The sequence below is a fragment of the Neofelis nebulosa genome, chromosome 3 (assembly GCF_028018385.1).
Source record: "Neofelis nebulosa isolate mNeoNeb1 chromosome 3, mNeoNeb1.pri, whole genome shotgun sequence".
Taxonomy (NCBI): domain Eukaryota; kingdom Metazoa; phylum Chordata; class Mammalia; order Carnivora; family Felidae; genus Neofelis; species Neofelis nebulosa.
The window spans coordinates 97951631-97971378 of record NC_080784.1 but is presented as its reverse complement, the minus strand read 5'-3'; positions in this window follow the sequence as shown (position 1 = coordinate 97971378).

Below are 19748 nucleotides of genomic sequence, written 5' to 3'. Positions count from 1 at the left end.
GTTTATTTTATTTATTTATTTATTTTTACCATTTTATTTAATTTATTATTTTAATTTACATCCAAGTTAGTTAGCATATGGTGCAACAATGATTTCAGGAGTAGATTCCTCAAGCCCCTTACCCATTTAGCTCATCCCCCCTCCCACAACCCCTCCAGTAACTCTCTGTTTGTTCTCCATATTAAGAGTCTCTTATGTTTTGTCCTCCTTCCTGTTTATATATTATTTTTGCTTCCCTTCCCTTATGTTCATCTGTTCTGTGTCTTAAAGTCCTCAGATGAGTGAAGTCATATATTTGTCTTTCTCTGACTGACAAATTTCGCTTAGCATAATACCCTCTGGTTCCATCCGCATGGTTGCAAATGACAAGGTTTCATTCTTTTTGATTGCCAAGTAATACTCCATTGTATGTATGTGTATATGTGTGTGTGTATACATACATATATATGTATACATATATATACACATATATACATACATGGATGAAGATGTGGTATGTATGTATGTGTGTATATATGTATACACAATATACATATATGTATATACACATATATACACATACATACCATGTATGTGTACACATGTGTATATACATATATGTATCTGTATACATATATGTATATATGTATACGTATATGTATATACGTATACATACATATATATACATATATATGTATATACGTATACATACATATATATACATATATGTATATACGTATATATACATATATATACACATACATGTATATGTATATGTATGTGTGTATACATATATATATATATATACATGTATATGTATATATACATATATATGTATACATACACACACACACACATACATACATACCACATCTTTATCCATTCATTCATCGATGGACATTTGGGCTCTTTCCATACTTTGGCTATTGTTGATAGTGCTGCTATAAACATGGGGGTGCATGTGCCCCTTCGAAACAGCATACCTGTATCCTTTAGATAAATACCTAGTACTATAATTGCTGGGTCATAGAGTAGTTCTATTTTTAGTTTTTTGAGGAACCTCCATATTGTTTTCCAGAGTGTCTGCACCAGCTTGCATTCCCACCAGCAGTGCAGAAGAGATCCTCTTTCTCCACATCCTCGCCAACATCTGTTGTTGCCTGAGTTGTTAATGTTAGCCATTCTGACAGGTGTGAGGTGGTATCTCATTGTGGTTTTGATTTGTATTTCCCTGATGATGAGTGATGTTGAGCATTTTTTCATGTGTCGGTTGGCCATCTGGATGTCTTCTTTGGAGAAGTTCTATTCATGTCTTTTGCCCATTTCTGCACTGGATTATTTGTTTTTTGGTGTTGAGTTTGAGAAGTTCTTTATAGATTTTGGATACTAACCCTTTATCTGATATGTCATTTGCAAATATCTTCTCCCATTCTGTCGGTTACCTTTTAGTTTTCCTGATTGTTTCCTTCGATGTGCAGAAGCTTTTTACTGTGATGAGGTCCCAATAGTTCATTTTTGCTTTTGTTTCCCTTGCCTCCAGAAGCTTTTTTGTACACGGGAACATTTGCCATCGTAAGATCTGGGATGAGTGAGAGGATGTCTGTTTTTTATAAGTGGGAAAAGAATGATTTTTACAGGAAGTTGGAAAAACAGAATTGTTGTGACATTTCAACTTCAGTCATATTTTAGGCAGCTCAGTTTTAGGAAAGAGTAGATGAAAGTTGAATAAATGGGATTGATTTCCTAAAAATCATCTGTGTTTTCCTTGGAAAGTACTTATAGAATCCCAGTGTAGATAGACTCCAGTTTGAAAACTACTAAGTTTAAGACAATAAAATTATGTAGGGAATACAGTGTAGTTGCAGGGGATTCTGTTAATGCTCTTAGCCTCTTGGGCCTCTTGGCCTCTTCCCCATGGGCAAGATGCTGAATGGTGAGAAACTAGGTGAGAAAGCTCAGTCTTGTGGCCAGTTTTACTCTTGGAGCAAGGCTGCCATCAGGAATCATGCCTTCTGGTCTGTTTCTTTTTATTGCAGATTTTACAGGGACATGTCTTCAAGTGGGTGGAGGGGAGAGTCTCTGTCATCCTGCTCTGCCAGTCAGTGACTCAGTGGTAAGTATGCCTGCTCCCATTGGTGGTGCCTTGTTCCCAGCATCAGCTTTATCAGTAAGAGTGATAATTCTCAGCTGTCTACTGTTTTGCCTGTTTTTCAGTTTGTTCACAACTTGGTAGGAAGAAGGATGTGGTTTACTGTGTCCCCTAAATACTCTCCATTTTTAATAGTGCTATGAATATTAACACAATAAATATGTACTGTGAGTTTTCCTGAGTTCTTTTAGCCATGAAGTTATTATCAATGCTGCTTGCTTTTTTTCCTAATAGATTTGTGCATAGCAGTAAGTGTAGTTTGTTTTCAAATGTTATTTGCCAAGAGACTATCACTGGGCAATATACATAAAACATCAGGAGAGTTAAGTTCAGGAGAAAAAGAATTGCTCTGTAGCCTTAAAGAGTTCTTTAACATACACTATGTCCCAAGTTTCACAGGTGAATGAATACATTAAGGGGTTGACTCAGGAAATTGGGCTTGCTATTCTGTTTCTTCCTGTGCTATAATTTACCTAGGTTGCTAAGCCTTAGTTTGAACATTCATAAAACAATGGTATAAAGTATGGCCATTATATGAGAAAATAAGATTATAAAGCAAAATAAGGAAGTGATAACTAATAGAAGCTCTGGGCATAAATATCTCTCGTATTTCAAGGAAATGGCACTTTTTAAAGGGACACAAACCTATGTTCTCTAAGCACTTGGGTCTTTATAAAATGACCTATGTTTTTGATTACGAAAAAATCTGTCAAGTTTAAAAGGTTTAATTTAACACAAAATAAACTCTTCTTGAATTCTCTACAATGGATTTGTGCAGATAATTCAAGTATTGTCCTACACTAGCAGAAATTTTGACTGACTTTGACTTTGTTGTGGTTATTGAAAGGAAGTTCTCCAGTAGAACCCCGCTTTTTAAAAGGAAACAGGTTCAGGAATTTCTGACAAGAAGAACCAAAAGATCACAGTTTTGATTCTTCTTTTCCTCTTGCCTCCAACATCTAATTTAACATCAAGTCCTATTGACCCTGTTTCCAAAATAGTATATCAAACATGACCAACCACTTCTCCATAGGTCTACTGCTACTATCCTAGTACAAAATCAGTTGCTCTGATTTGGACAATGACAACAGCTTCTTGTTTGTCCATTCTTACCTTCTTTGTCATTAACCATTTAACAATATAAATCAGACTCTATCACTTCCCTATCTATACTTTGCTAATGTCTTTCTTTTGCATTGTAATAAAATCCAAACTCCTTATCATGGCCTATATCATCTATTCTACACCTACCTTATGGTCACTCTCCTATCACCTTCCTTGCTCATTATGTTTCAGCCATATTGATTTTCCATCTTTGTTTGAATATTCCAAGCTCATTCCTACTTAGATTTTCTAAGGCCTGACTGAGAATATTCTCGTCAGTTAGGACTCAGCTCAAATGTTCACCCCTCAAAGAAGCTGATGTATGTCTAAAGAGCTCGTACTCTGTCTCCCTCAACTTTAATCATTCCCTATCCTGCTTAATTTTCTTTATCACATTTAGCACTACCTGAAATTATCTTATCTTTACATGTTTATTTTCTATCCCTCTGCTCACCCCCAATAGAATGTGATTCCATGATGGTAGAGCTGTTGGTCCTGTTTCCTGCTGTGTTGTCACAGTTTAGAATGAAGGTTGTCATTGATGGGAGTTATTAAATATTTGCTGAATGAGTGAATGAATTTTGCCAGTTTTTGCCAGCATATGGAGGTTTTTCCCTCTAGGGCAGAACTTAACCAAGCTACAAGATTGACATATAAAACCCTTATGTCAATATGTTAGTTTTCAGTGAGCAATATAACTGTCACATGGACTCAGACTTGCACTGATATGACCTGTTGAGGATTTTCTGCCTATGGGCTGACAAACAAAAGACTGGGGATTAAAGCAGAAACTTTTTGGGAAAAAATGGAATACAAGAAATGGGAATTAGATGGCTTGTATAGTTAAATATATCCATTTATTTAACAAATGTTTATAGGTATCTGACTGTGTTCTGTGCTAGGTACTGAAGAATCAACAAGGAATAATATCAAGTACCAGCCCTTATGGATTTGCAGTCTAGTTGGGGAAGCTGGTGATAAACTGACAATTACAAATAAATGTCAAAAGTACTCTTTTTAGGTTAATGTCAGGGTGATATGTTTAGACCTAGAAGGGAAACTGAGCCTTGGGGGACTGAAGTGAGTTTCCCAGGAAATGTTATTTGAGCTCTGAGGAATTAGCCAGGCAGAACAAGGAATGGCATGGTGGGGGAAGGGTAGTGCTGGCAGAAGCTGCAGCCCAACCAAAGGTCTAGAACCTGGAGAAAGCAGGGCTTTCTAAAAACTCCAAGTAGATCTATGTGGCTGGAGTCGAGTTTGAGGTTGGAGCGGGGTAGGGTGAGAAGGCTGGTGATAAGAGCCATGGACTTCGGTTTGGACTTTATCCTGATAAGAGGTAAAAGGGAGCCATAGAAAGTTTTTGTTTTGGTGGAGAGATGGAGTTCTTCTTTCACATTGCCAGAGTACAGCCAGTACTTTGCATTCTTTTGTCACAAAGATTTTTCTATGAACATCTGGGTAAGGTCCACACTCCTTTTCCTTGCACACAAGACCTTTCCTTTGCTCACTCTCAGCCTTATATCTGCTGCTCTCCATTGTGTATTCTGTGCTCTAACCTGCCAAATTTCTCAGTTTCCAGACTCACTCTCCAATCTTTAATTATGCTTTTGTATCCCCCATTCCTGTTAGTACCCTCACCCACCCCACTTCCAAAAAATGTTATTGGATTATTCTTCCAAACTACAAAACTACATGTTCTTTGCAACAAGCCAAACAAAACAGAAATGTGCAAAGAAAAAGTTAAAACTTTCTTTCTTCCTCTTACCATTAAACCCATGTACAATGTGCTTAAAATATTTTTATGCTCTGAATGCTCAACTATATTTAATAAATACTCTAAAATATTTTTAACTAATGTAGATCTATGCTATAAAATTTGTACAGCTTTCACCCCCATTCCCCAAACAATACGGGCATCATTCCAGTACCTGATGGATGTCAGACCCTATGTTTTATCTCATTTCCTCCACAACTAACATATGAGGTAGATACTCTTATCCCCAGTGGGTAGATGAGGAACTGAGATGTGATTAGTTTGCCCAAGGTTGCACAGCTAGTGATTGTGGGAGCAGCAATTTGAACTTGGGGAATGTAGCTCTCAAGTCCACAGTGCTAGCCACTGACTTTTACTGTCTCCCAAATAACGCTATTTTTGTTCTTTTTAATAACTGCATAATGTTTATATTCAGAATTTATTTGGTCACGCCCTTACTGGTGAATGTTGAGGGTTATGTGTGTGTGTGTGTGTGTGTGTGTGTGCGTGCGTGCGTGCATGTGTTTTGCCACTACTTAAAATGCCTCAATGTGTAATTCTCCAAAGTGGGATTTGAGGTCAGAAGGCTCTCCAAAGTGGGATTTGAGGTAAGAGGGCTCATTCATTTATTTTTAAACAAAATCCAAACAAAAAAGTACCATTAGGATAACTGTGAATGCCTTTAAATAATGACTTTTTAATTATATAAATATTTTATTTTTTATTAAAATTTTTTAATTAATTAATTAATTAATTAATTTAGAAAGAGCATGAGCAGGGGAGGGGCAGAGATAGAGGGAGACAGAGAATCTGAAGCAGGCTCCAGGCTCTGAGCTATTAGCACAGAGCATGATGTGGGGCTTGAACTCACAAACTGTGAGATCATGACCTGAGCTGAAGTCGGATGCTTAACTGATTGAGGCACCCATGTGCCCTATATAAAGATTTTAAATAAACAGTCTTTCATTATTACGTACATTGTTAAGACTCTGAATTTTGACAAACTGAGTTTAGCTGAGCTACCTGTAATAGCTTAATCATTTGCATTTGTATCCAGAAATGCATGTTTTAGTACCCAATTATAGTGAATATGCTAGTTATTTGCTAGCTTACTTTGTTTTGGAGACAGATGTGTCCAATCTTATTCAATAATTGTATAACACATTTCAACACTTCAAAAACAGTGCCTGGGACTAGTATACAGCATGGCAGTTTATTCAGAGGTTGTTTCTTATATGGATTTTTTCTCCTGACTATACCTTCAGCTTATATCTTAGTTTGTCATTATCTCTTATAGCAGAACGTGCTCCCTAAATGACAGTTGATAAGTAAGTTATTAATATTGTTTTAAATACATTTTTTCTTGCATTATTGAATGTTCTTCCCCTTTAGAGAGCAACCTTGAAGATTTTATTTTTCATTTAGCCTTATGTATGTCTTCAGAGAAGAAAACTAAATCCTATTGTTTTCCTAAATAGCTATCTAATATCAGTTCTGAATTATTTTCTTGTTAATTAAAGAATAACCCAGATAGAAGTGCTAACTGGCATAGTGATAGTTTGCCTTTGTATTTTAGAACCTATTGGCCACCAATTAATACTGCATCTTGGTAGATATCTTCCTTCCCATCTCAGACAATAAGTTTCAAATGGCACAAATAAAGAATATACGATATTATCATCAATTTCTCCCAAAACTTTGAACAACCTCACCATGAATGACATTTATGTACTACATTTTTTTTTAACCTACAGGCTACCATGTGGGGAAAAAATATGAGAAGGTTTTATTGACTAGATTTATTTTAATATTGAACATTTTTTTTACAATATCTGAGCTTGTGCACCAAAGATGTGACACAGGGTCAGAACTAGGGCAGGGATGCACTTATTTCAAATTCAGAATTTAAGAGGGTGCCAAATAGCTCTGTAATCAAGGTATATCCTATTTTGGTGTAATATTTTTTGAATAAAAATTAAGGCCAAAACATTAAAAATTTAAGTAAAGATCAGAAGAGATCTACATTCTGGTGTTTGGGGGACCATTAATCTGTTTGAATACTGGGTGAAAAATGAGTGGAAAAGGAGAGATCTCTCTGATTTCTTCTTTGGTTTAAAGACAAAATGGATCTAAACTTAATACCCCATCTCATACATAGCATCATTAGATTAGCATTATTTCAGTCAACATGGTAACTTTAATGAATTGAAACCATTATCTTCTATCATCTATATTTACTGTATAAACATGTCATTATCTTACCTATAAATTTGTTTAAAGTATTACACCACTTGGAAAGCTGAATGGAAATTTACAAAGAAATACAGCTGACCCTTGGACAGCACAGTTTTGAAATGTGGAGGTATACTTACACAGGGATTTTTGGGCATACTTATTTTTATTATATACAGTCAAACTTTTATGATTCAAGGGTTATGTATGTAGCATTCTAACACCCCACTTATACTTATTGATATTTTTAGCTTCTTAAGGTTTTCTTTTTTTTGGCATTGTGGTTGATAAAACAGCACACCTTCATTTTGATATGCTGCTGGACTTCAGGTGAGGTTGAGAATTTTTCTGTATGTTTTTGAGATATTTGCATTTCTTCTTCTATGATCTGTCCATTCATTTGCTCTTTTGTGCATTTTTTTGTTGTTGTTGGATTGCTTGTCCTTTATCATTTTTTTGGTGGGGGGGATGTTTATAGTAGTAGTAATATTAACCTTTTTTTCTAACATGTGTTCAAATAGTTTTTCCTCTTTTACATTCACTTGTCTTGAGGTTTTAAAAGGCATCTTTTAACTTATAGAAATGTTTAATTTTTTATGTGGTTAAATCTGTTGGTCTTTCCCTTCATGGCTTTTGGGCTTCCTGAAATTGACAGATTTTTGGTATCTCTTTTCATTAAAGATTGGGACAGCCAGCCGAGACTCTTTGGAGAGTGCTCGATGGGCTTTGATAACTTTTGTCTCAGGCTCTTTTACTTGTGTTGCTACCTCCCACTCTCCTCCTTCTGAGGGATCTGTTCTTTTTTAGGATTTGTTATTATTACATTCAAGCAAAGCCTTTCTGACCTAGGAGTCATTTGTCACTTATAAAAGTGTGCTTGCATATCTTTGCTCTGATTCACTATGTGCAGATTTTCTGTTTTTCTCCTTGTTTTAAGAAGCAATCACCATGTGGTCTTCTATTTTATGCTTTGTGTTTGGGCCATCTTCAGCTTCTGAGTTATTAAGCTTTTTAGAGGCACTCTAATGGGGAGGCATGCCCTTGGTATAAGAACTGTGGATGGTGAAGATAAATTGGTAATGTGGAGGTCATGGGCTTAATGGTGAGTTTGATTCTTTGATTATACCTGTATAATCCTGGGAGGTTGTTATAAGCCTCAGAGCCTTTTCCCATAAAATGGAAGTGATAATAATACTGCTCTGAGGCTACTTTTTGACAGTGCAAGAAAGTCCTCTAACAGTTAATTTAGATGTTTCTTTCTTTTTGGTCATGTTTCAAGAATATTTTAATGAGGTGAGGTCTTCACAAATTACCTTGGTACCCCTTTTGGCAAAACAAACTCTTTTATTTGCTGTCAGCCCATAAAAGAAGGATAAAATTTCTTGGCCTTAAAGACTGAAATCCTTTACAGAGTGTCTGGAATGAACTGCCTTTATTTCATTATTGAAAAGAGAAACTTTTAAACTCTTAGTGGAAATTAAATTTGAGACCATTTTACACAAACCATGGCTTAGGACCAAACGTAGAGCATATGTAGGTAAAGGATAGACATGAGGGAGAAGAGTCTGGCCTGCATTTTGGTGGATTTCAAAATGTGCACAGAATTTGTTCCACATCTTCATTAGTGGGCTCAAAGAAAAGAAAGTTACAAGGGATCTAGAGTTACCCCCCCCATGCTTGCCCCCTGCCCTCAAGCTGGTGATCATAAAACCAATTTATGAATGCAGTTTGTTAAATTGCTCAACTGATAGTATTTCTAATTTAAGTTCTTTTTTTTTTTTAATTTTTTTAAACGTTTATTCATTTTTGAGACAGAGAGAGCATGAACGGGGGAAGGTCAGAGAGAGAGGGAGACACAGAATCTGAAACAGGCTCCAGGCTCTGAGCTGTCAGCACAGAACCTGACGCGGGGCTCGAACTCACGGACCACGAGATCATGACCTGAGCCGAAGTCGGATGCCCAACTGACTGAGCCACCCAGGCGCCCTCAACTGATAGTATTTCTGGATGTTAACTAATTTTAGAGGATTTGGGGCTGGGTATGGGGAGCTGAGAAGTGGATCTCAGGAGAAGTGGATCTCAGGAGAACTTATGCCTGACCCTGTGTAATGATCTGCTTTATTCTTTGCCTCCCACATCCACATTTGAGGCAGCATAGACCTGCTCTTAGATCTGAATCCGGTAGACAAGAGGAAAGAGGACTGACAAAACCAGATCCTAGTTTAAAAGTCTTGCTGTCCTTCAAGCTCAGACCTTGACGGGTTCAGACTTTATGCATGAAATCAAAGCAACTAACATATTTGAATGCCATGTTAAGACACTGTGAGATGGTGAGTGTATATGTAAGGGAGAGAAAGAAAGAGAAGGGGTAAGGGAGACGGAATAGTGGGTATAGAATTAAGGCAAAGTTCTTGCCCTCAAGTAGCAGAAACAGTTAACTCAAATGCCTAGAAGGCCAACTACATTAAGTTAGTCAAGTGGTTTTGCACATGTAAGAAAAACAACATAGTGAGCAGGATGAATGACAACAGATACTTGTGTCACTAACAAAGGAGGTGGTGGGGGCTATGGCAAACTGAAGTGTGCATCTCCGTTTACCAGGAGTAGCCCATGCAATGATCTAGCAGATCTAGTTCTCAAAGTAGGGTTCCTGGACCAGCAGCATCAGACTTGCCTGGAAACTTATTAGAAATTATAGTTTTCAGGCTATCCCTGACCTACTGAATCAGAAATTCTGAGGGTGGGGTCCTACATTCTATATTTTAACAATTTCTCTGTGATTCTGATGCTCCCTAAAATTTGAGTGCTGCTTTGTGGGAATTTGGACCCAGTGTTGCCAGATTTTTTGATTTTTCAAAAAGATGCTAGAAAACTAAATTTTATGGAACTATACAGATTTTTAGATATTAAAAACTACAGAGAGTATATGTAATTTGGGGAGGGCCGTAGAAAACTACTTGTATAGGCCACACTGTAACCAAAGAAAGTACATCTGTGGGCCTTGTGGTCTCCATGCCTCCAGTTTCAACTTATAAATCAAATATCATGTTGACAATGAATAACTGAAAATACTGCTGGACTGGAGGCATGACTCTTAGTGAGTATTCATGGGTTGGAGGGAGACAGTGTGGCAGTAGAGTCTGGCAGAGGAGGCTTTTAAAAGCTGCACAAATTCTTCCCCAGCCCAGATGCTTCCTCACTTCCCTCTGTGGTGAAAGCTGAAGGATTTTGAACCACTGTACCTCTTGTAAGTCCAGAGTGTCCCTCAGGTGTGCAATAAAGAAGAAAAGAAGACTGTATCACAGTTCTAGAACACTATGGTTTTTAAACTACTTCCACACCTGTCCTTTCATCACATCTGTCCATTAAACCTGTGCAACAGGTATGACAGGTATTGTCTCCTTTAGAGCTGCCCAAGTAGGCTGGGTGAGGTTAAGTGATTTGCCTGAAGTCACCCAGTTTGTAAGGCGTAAACATGAGACTAGATACCTAATCTTATAACTTCTAGAGTTTTTCTCCCATACATAGTTCCATGTATTTACGTGTACTGGTTTATCCCTACCACCAGTAATTCTTAAAAGAATCTGATATGGCTTGCTTTATTATGACTGGTGACTGACTTTTACCATGTGTTATGATCAAGCCCCAGCCAATCTCCTCCCTGGCTTGGTGTGCTGCCTGGGGCCCCAGATCGTCTTCCTTTTGCCTCCTGTGAAACCCAAATACCAGTCACCATTCTTGGGACCCTTGGCCATCACCACCTCTGCACTTGGGCTGTATCTATTTGGAGTTCCTGGTTTCCCTCTTCTGGCCTGTCTTGCCACCCACTAAGCCTCAGGGGGATACTCTTGAGTCCAGAGCTGTTTCTAGTACAGGTGATAGGTTACATGGACATCGGTTGTCTAACTGAACTGAGCTCATTTTGCATAAGCTGCTGAATAGCTGCCATAGCAGTGGCTTTCTGACACATGGCAAATCTGGATGATAAACAATGTACATTACCAGGGGAGTGAGAATTTAGAATTCTTCAAGTATTCTCCCCAGTCTAGCTTAAAATAGAGTAGTCATGCATCTGCATAGCACTACCAGAAGAATTGTAGTAGTTTGTAATTTCTAGGATCCATTAAATACTACTTTGAGGAATTCTGGAATGCATTGTGGCTTATCTTCCACACAGTCTTTTTTTTTTTTTTTTTAACTTGATGTATTTATTTTGAGAGAGAGAAAGCACACATGGAAGGGACAGAGGAAGGGAGAGAGAATCCCAAGCAGGCTCCGCACAATCAGCATGGAGCCCAATGCAGGGCTCAAACCCGTGAACTGTGAGATCATGACCTGAACCAAAGTTGGACGCCTAACTGACTGAGTCACCCAGGCACTCCCCCCACACAGTCTTTTGAAGGGGGCTAGGATTAGGGAGAGACACATGCAGAGAAACATAGAGACAGAGAAAGACACACAGAGACACAGAGTGAGAGAGAGACAAAGGGAGAGAGAGACAGAGAGGTAACTACCTAGCGAGTATGAAAGTATGTGTATTTGTAGAAGGAAATGGAGAAGGTTCCTTTTGCTAGCACCTTGCTTTTGCCAGGATTGGCTTCATTACAGTTTTCTTAATCAGGGATAGCAGATCCTCAGTGGGAAGGGTGTATTTCAGCCTTATCTTGGATGCTTCCTTACTTTACTTGATTTAATTCAAAACTACAAACAGCTTAGTGTGTAGCTTGTACCATTTCCTTTGCATGTAATGAAAGTTTTATTTTAAAAAAGTCCCCATAACCATTTTTGCTATTTTTCTACAGTAAGAATAATCAAAAGAGAATTCTAAATACTTTAATGAACCATTTTTACTTGACAAAATAGTTTTTCTGAGCCAGACCTCTCTCTCTGAAACTTAGGGGCAGGAGAACTAGACTTTTATAGGAAAACTATGAATTCTTGTACATTGTCATATACTGCTCAAGGCCTTTTAAAAATAATTTTTTACTTTTCTTATTTTCATTAGATGTAATGGTAAAACCCAGTTACTCTCCTCAAAATAAGGAGAACATCAAATCTCAAACCGAAATATAAAAAGAGAAATTTCTTATTGATTCTGCTTAAATCTTCCTAGTGAAAATATTAAGCAGAAAAATTATCATATAGGAAAGCCATCTTTGATTTCAGTACAGATTTCAAACATCATATTTTTAAACTTGGGGAGAGATGTGTAAATTCAGTTTTTCCCATTGGCCTAGACTCAAGCACCTGCCTTTCTGTTGTGCAGTTACGTCCCCAGTAACAAATGATCTGGAAGTAAAATCCTTTAGTCAGCTGTGGTCAAACAGGAAAATCTTCATGAAGTATTCCAGACAGGAAAGCATGTGCTCAGCCAGGTCTGCCTGAGAACAAACAGCATCATTAAGGACCCTCAGGCAGTAGCATCTGTCTGTCTGTCTGTCTGTCTGTCTACACTCCTCTGCAGATCAGCAAGGTTGCAAGTCCTCACAGTTTCTCTTTGGGTCTCTATTTTTTCCTTTTTCTGCCATTTCCTTCTCTTGGTCATGATTCTCCCCACCATCACAGTTGGGCTCTAGCCCTTCCCTCCGATATCAGTTGTTTTCACGCATTGTCAGGCTGCCAGATTCTCCTTTCTAGAGCCTGGGATCCTCTTTGTGATAATTCTTCCTGTCCCACCTTTAGGCACTCTCTCCTCCTCCCTCTATCAAAACATGAAAGGATCATAAGGCCCAGATAGGATGGTTCCAGCTGTACACTACTGCCATTGAGCTGTTCTGGGGAGAAGGTGTGTAGGACTAACCATGGTGTACTTTCTGGAGGCTGAGGTGCCTCATCCTCAGGCAGTGAAGATGGCAGCAAAGACCCAGGCCACCTGTAGACAGTGAAGTCCCATGAAGCAGGTCCTGCCCATTCCTGTCTCTTGTGTCCTCACTCCCTTGAATTTGCACTCACCTTCCCTCTGCCTTAGAGAGTTCTATTGCATATTTTATGTTTTAAGAATGTCCAGTGCTATTTTAATAAACATTTAATTCTGTTTTCATACTGTATAAAATACTTTTTCAGAAATTGGGATAAGACTCTCAATAAATTGGGGTGAAGACTCTCAATGCTTTTTGTATTATTTCCATGTCTAAAAATAGTTTAGGGGCACCTGGATGGCTCAGTTGGGTAAGCACCCTACTCTTGATTTTGGCTCAGGTTGTTATCTCGTGGTCATGGGATCGAGCTCCACTCCATGTAGGGCTCTGTGCTGACAGTGTGGAGCCTGGTTGGGATTCTGTCTCTCCCTCTTTCTCTGTCCCTCCCCTGTTCTCTCTCTCTCTCGATAAATAAATAAACTTAAAAAAATAAATAAAAATGAGTTTATTACAAAGAAATATGTTGATGGACTATAATATCTTCATTAATAGAAGAAATTTTAGTAAACTGACTCAATTGTCACTGAGGAATATTTTAATTTGCTTTATGACAAAATAGAAAGAGCAAGTAATACATTAACAATAGTTAATTTTTTATTTATTACATCCGTATTAAAATAAAAATAAAGGAAAAAATATAGAAAAATTTACTTATAATTCTACCACTCCATATTATTTCTGTTTTTATCTTCCTATGCTCCCTTCTAGGCCCACACGATGTATTTGTGAAGCTGCTGGATATGGTTCCTAACGCACCTCTATGGTAGAGGAATTCTTGTGAAAAGTTGTATTACATTTGGGGGTTGTATTCAAATTAGGTTTTAGTAGTATCCACCTGTTTAATTAGCTGCATTAACCAGCTTTAGTCTACTATCTCAGAACTTTGGCTGTACTATTGTAATATTGAGATTCATTTTTTTTTTTTTTTTTGGTGGTGGTGGAGCTATGATTTTATTACCACCAGCATATGGAAGAAAAGCTTTGTGACACTAAGATTTTCATTGTATGTTTCACTATATATAGTGAGTTTGTGGATATTAATAGGCCTTTACATGTAAGAGTTGAAATCCCTCTTTATCTTGGATTCCTGTGTCCTGTGAACATCATGGAAAATTTTCTGCTCAAGATAGGCAGTGGATTGGGTCTAAAGTAATTATCTACCTTGTCATATTCCTAATGCATATTCCCAAACTTAGGGGACAAACAACTCTGGCTTCTCCCTCTTCGTGGTTTTCTTTCTGAAATTGCAGATTTCTTTTTTTTTTTTTAATTTTTTTAATGTTTATTCTTGAGACAGAGCGTGAACAGGGGAGGGGCAGAGAGAGAGGGAGACACAGAATCTAAAACAGGCTCCAGGCTCTGAGCTGTCAGCACAGAGCCCGACATGGGGCTCGAACCCACGAACTGTGAGATCATGACCTGAGCCGAAGTCGGATGCTTAACCAACTGACCCACCCAGGTGCCCCTGAAATTGCAGATTTCTTGTCTTGGTGTTTATGAAGCTTGCCTGATTACAAAAATCATCTAAAGTACAGGAGAAAAACACAATTTCCCGGGCCCTTTTGAGAGCTTTTGAATCAGAATTCTGAGGGATGGCTTGTTTTAAATAGGCACCCTAGTAATTTTTACAATCTAGGCAATTCTGGGAAGCAGTCATTTATTTGAAGCCAGTTCATAGCTGCTGGCTCACACATTTGCTCTGCCCACATTTAAAGAGAGGAAGCCAGCAATTCCATCCTCGGGAGACCAACAGCTGTGTAGGTCCTGTCCTTATTCCACTCCATATATGGCTGTGGCCATGACTATATGAAATATAGCACAGGAGAGCAGGCCAGTATGGGAAGATGATCCACTCCCCCCATACACACCCAATGTCATCATATAGAAGTCTACCACAACCTTCAGTTTTGCCAGTGAAGAAGGAGAAATATATAGGTGGGGTTATTTTCTCTGCATCACTTACAACTTTGGAATTGGAATTGTGTTCCTTACAGAAATTTTAATTATGTACATGATGGGATATATGCATGTGTGTGTGTGTGTTTAGAATTTTTCTTTATGCTTTTTTCATGTGGTTACTGGGTTATTTTAATGTTTATTTTTGAGAGAGAGACAGAGCATGAGCAGTGGAGGGGCAGAGAGAGGAGACACAGAATCTGAAGCAGGCTTCAGTCTCTGAGCTGTCAACAAAGAGCCCAACCCCGGGCTTGAACTCACTGACTGTGAGCTCATGAACTGAGCCAAAGTTGGAAGCTTAACCCACTGAGTCACCCAGGCTCCCCAGTTATTGGTTTATTTTAAATTCAGTTTATGCACTGAAAAATTGCTCCTTTATTAATTCCAGTGCTATTAATTTGAAATTTAAGCAGAGTTTATACAACTCTAGGTCATTGCCCGCATCTGGAATAGTATTCTCTGAAGTAGGCTGGTCCCAAAGTTGTGAAATAATGGGGCTTTTTGAGTTTGCACTTATTTCTTGAGTCCCTCTCCTTGCCCTGGGGGATCAGGGCCCTCCTGTTGTCCTCTAGCTGCCCATCCTATCTACGCTCCCCAGCCCCCTTCCCTGGCAGTGCCCCATGCTCCAAAATTATCTTTCCCTCCCTTTTAAGTTCTTCTGAGTCAAAAGATAAAAATAGAATAACAACGGTAAAACATAACCCAGTAACTCTCATTCCCTAGATTTAGCGATCTCAGACAGCTGGTAGAAAGAAAAGAATGGATGAAATGAATTCATGCCATGGTGAGAATGACTGATTGGATGACTTACTACATTAACAAACTATCTCAGGGACATTTACATTTTAAAACAGTGCTTATTAAGTTCAAGGAATAAGTTCCAAATACAGGCTATTAAGCACTTTTAAGAAGACGGGTAATTTAGGGGCAGAGGGATCTTTAAATCACACCACAAGGGCCATAGTTCACTCTGCTACCCAAGTTCAGCCCTTGCTCTTGGAAACACGTTGATATGGTATTCAGCCAGGAAGGCCAGGGTAACATGCTTGGGTTGGGTTAAAGGGCAATTCCAGGCCTTTATCCCCACTCTCGGTCTCTCTCTCATCTCCAGCAGGGCACTACATGGGTGCATTCTCTGCAGGGTGCGTTGTCACAGGAATTAACAGATCACCTGCTAATGCAGGGTCCACCCCAGCAGAAGGAGCCAGGAAGGCCCTCATATTTTCATTATTTAAGTATGTTCACTTGTGGACTAGAGGTTGTCAGTTACTGCCCTTTCACGTAGACAGAATCAAGAACCTTTGGCACTGGCTGTTATCACTTTGTATAAAGGTTAAAAATTGACTGGAAGAAAATGTGGTACCTTATTCTCCCTCGTGTCAGTTGAAAGTTTATTTCTATGTGTTTTTGTGTCACTGAAATAATAAACAACCAGGCAGGCCTTTTTTTTTTCATTGAAGAATTCTGCATTAGGAAATTAAAATATTTTACCAAGTAAATGCAGAATGATTGATAGAGCAAGCATACTATACCTCTGCACATAAGTCTGTGTGTTATGAGATATGCTTCCTGCCATCCTTGGGTCCTTAGGTATCATGACTACTTGATGATTTTCAGTGATGGGATAGACCTACAGAAACAAGGCTGGACATGGCTCTCTTGAATTTTAGTTTTCCCTCCTCCCTCACCTATTTAGTACTTCCTATACGAAGCAAAAATCTGAAATGTTGGCAGCAGAACTTGGATGGGCCTGATTTCCGTCTGCAAGGTGTACTGAATAATACTGAAGAAACCTTTTTGGCTCAAGAGCAATGATTTTTCTGAGTGACTTTGACGCTCTATGTGATTTCTTTTGAGTTAGGGTGTTTAAATTACTCATTCTTCAACTGTACTGAAAGAAGCAAGTGTAGACATTTTATTATGAAACAGCAAAGAGTTTATCAGTAATAACTGATACAACTGGGTGCCAGGCTCTGTTCTGTTTAATGTGTGTCATATCTACTTCTCACAACAACCTTGTGAATGTTTGCCGTTTTTGTTGCTGTTTATAGATAGGGAAACTGAAGCATGGGGAGTTTGGGTGATTTCAGCAAGGTTCTACGCTGGGCTTATGGTCCTACTGGGAAGTGGACGTGGGCAGCATTACTTCATAGTGTTCATACTTAGCCACAGAGCCATACTGCCTCTTTAGCAACAACAACAAAAAGCCTAGAATACACTACAATCTGGTGTATTGTTGAGAGGACAGGTCCTCTCTGGGATTATGAGAAGGGGGCCAGAAGGAATATTTGCTTTGTCTGTATCATTTGAATTTCTATTTATGATGACAATATATTCATGTATTACTTAATATAATTGAAACTTTTTAAAAGTTTATTTCTTTATTTTGAGAGAGACATGTGTGTATGAGCAGGGGAGGGGCAGAGAAAGGGGAAGAGAGAGAATTCCAAGCAGGCTCCTTGTGGGACTTGATCCCACAAACCATGAGATCATGACCTGAGCCGTCAGATACTTAACTGACTGAGCCACCCAGGCACCTCTATAATTGAAACTTTTTTTTTTTTTTTTTATAATTGAAACTTTTAAAGTTAAAATTGTTAAAGTCCTGGGGCACCTGGGTAGCTCAGTCAGTTAAGTGTCTGACTTTGGCTCAGGTCATTATCTCATGGTTTGTGAGCTCAAGCCCCACGTTGAGCTCTGTGCTGGCAGCTCAGAGCCTGGAGCCTGATTCAGATTCTGTGCCTCCCTCTCTCTCTGCCCCTCCCCTGCTCACGCTCTGTCTCTCTCTCTCAAAAATAAATAAATATTAAAAAAATTTATAAAAATTGTTAAAGTCCTAGGTCAGGTTATTAATTTTCATAAATTCATTGCTACTTTAAAAAAATTATCAATTACACTCTCTGGTAAGGAAGTAGGTATTGTATTAAGGAGATCATTTAACACAGTGTCCTTGGTTTTTAGATGAGGAACCTGAGGTTACATGACTTGCTTAAGCTCACAGAACTAGTTTGTGACAGAACAGGTATCCTGACACTGAATTTTGTGTGCTTTCTACTGCAGTTTTTGGGACATATCTTAGGTGGAATAAAATATACAGATATTAAGTGAACAGTCTGAGTTTCAACAAATGCATGCACTCACGTAACTGATTTCAGAGCTGAGATATGTAGCATTTCCATTAACCCTAAACTTTCACTTGTGCTAGAGATCTCTTTGAAAACTTTACTCTTGTTCATTTGTATTAGTAAGAATCCAAGTGCTTACATTTCATATGTATCCACACATTTTATAGTTCTCAGCATAGATACACCTTAGTGTGTATATATGTTGGGTACTTTCTACATTTTCACAAAGTCCCATGCTCTCCTTATACTTTACAAGCCAGTTCCTCATTGCTGAAATTGCTAATTGGTGTTCCTTGTTTACAGTCATTCACACAAGTTGGTCTTTAGCCTGACATAATTATCATTACATAAACAATTATTCTTCATTTGGTCCTCAAGCTCCCCAACACATTTATAGTGAAAGTACGTATCTTTGTTTGTTGGCTTGTTTTTTAACTAAGCAGTTCCTATATTAATATCTTAGAGATTTGGTAAGAATAAAACATAGTAACTAAAACCCATGCATTTGAACATGAACAAGTTTGGTCTTCAGTTCATTCTGTTAACTAGAAAAGCTTATCATTCTCTTTCTCCATTTACTTCGCTCTTTTTGTGTGTGTGTGTGTGTCTGTCTGAGAACTGTTATCTGGCAATGGTACCAATATGCTAATAGTGATTTTCTTTTTTTTTTTTTTTTAATTTTTTTTTAACGTTTATTTGTTTTTGAGACAGAGAGAGACAGAGCATGAACCGGGGAGGGGCAGAGAGAGAGGGAGACACAGAATTGGAAGCAGGCTCCAGGCTCTGAGCCATCAGCCCAGAGCCCGACGCGGGGCTCGAACTCACACACTGTGAGATCGTGACCTGAGCTGAAGTCGGAGGCCCAACCGACTGAGCCACCCAGGCGCCCCGCTAATAGTGATTTTCAAAACTGATTCCATATTAACAAGTATGGAAAATGACCTCTGGCGTGAGTGGATCTCAATCCATGTAAGTTTGACATCTAAAACAGTATAGTTTTGGGACGCCTTCCGACTTTGGCTCGGATCATGATCTCATGTCCGTGAGTTTGAGCCCCATGTCGGGCTGTGTGCTGATAGCTTAGAGCCTGGAGCCTACTTTGGATTCTGTGTCCCCCCTTTCTCTCTTACTCTTTCCTGCTCACCTGGGTGGCTCAGGCAGTTAAGCATCCAACCCTTGATTTTTAGCTCAGGTCATAACTGCATGGGGTTTGTGAGATTCAAGCCCTGCATTGGGCTTGTCCCTCACAACGTGGAGCCTGCCTGGAATTCTCTGTCTCTCTCTCTCTCTATGCCCCTCCCCTGCATATATACATGCGTGTGTGCATCTCTCTGTCTCTCTCAAAAATAAATAAAAGAATGTACAGTTTATATTTCAGTTTGTCAGTTGTCTCAATATTGTTTTTTTCTGCCATTTCTTCCCTCTAGCTCAGGATCCAGTCCAAGATCATGTATTGCATTCAGTTTTATCTCTTTAGTTTCCTTCAGTCAGGAAGAACTCCTCACCTTTCTTTGTTTTTTCTGGCACTGACA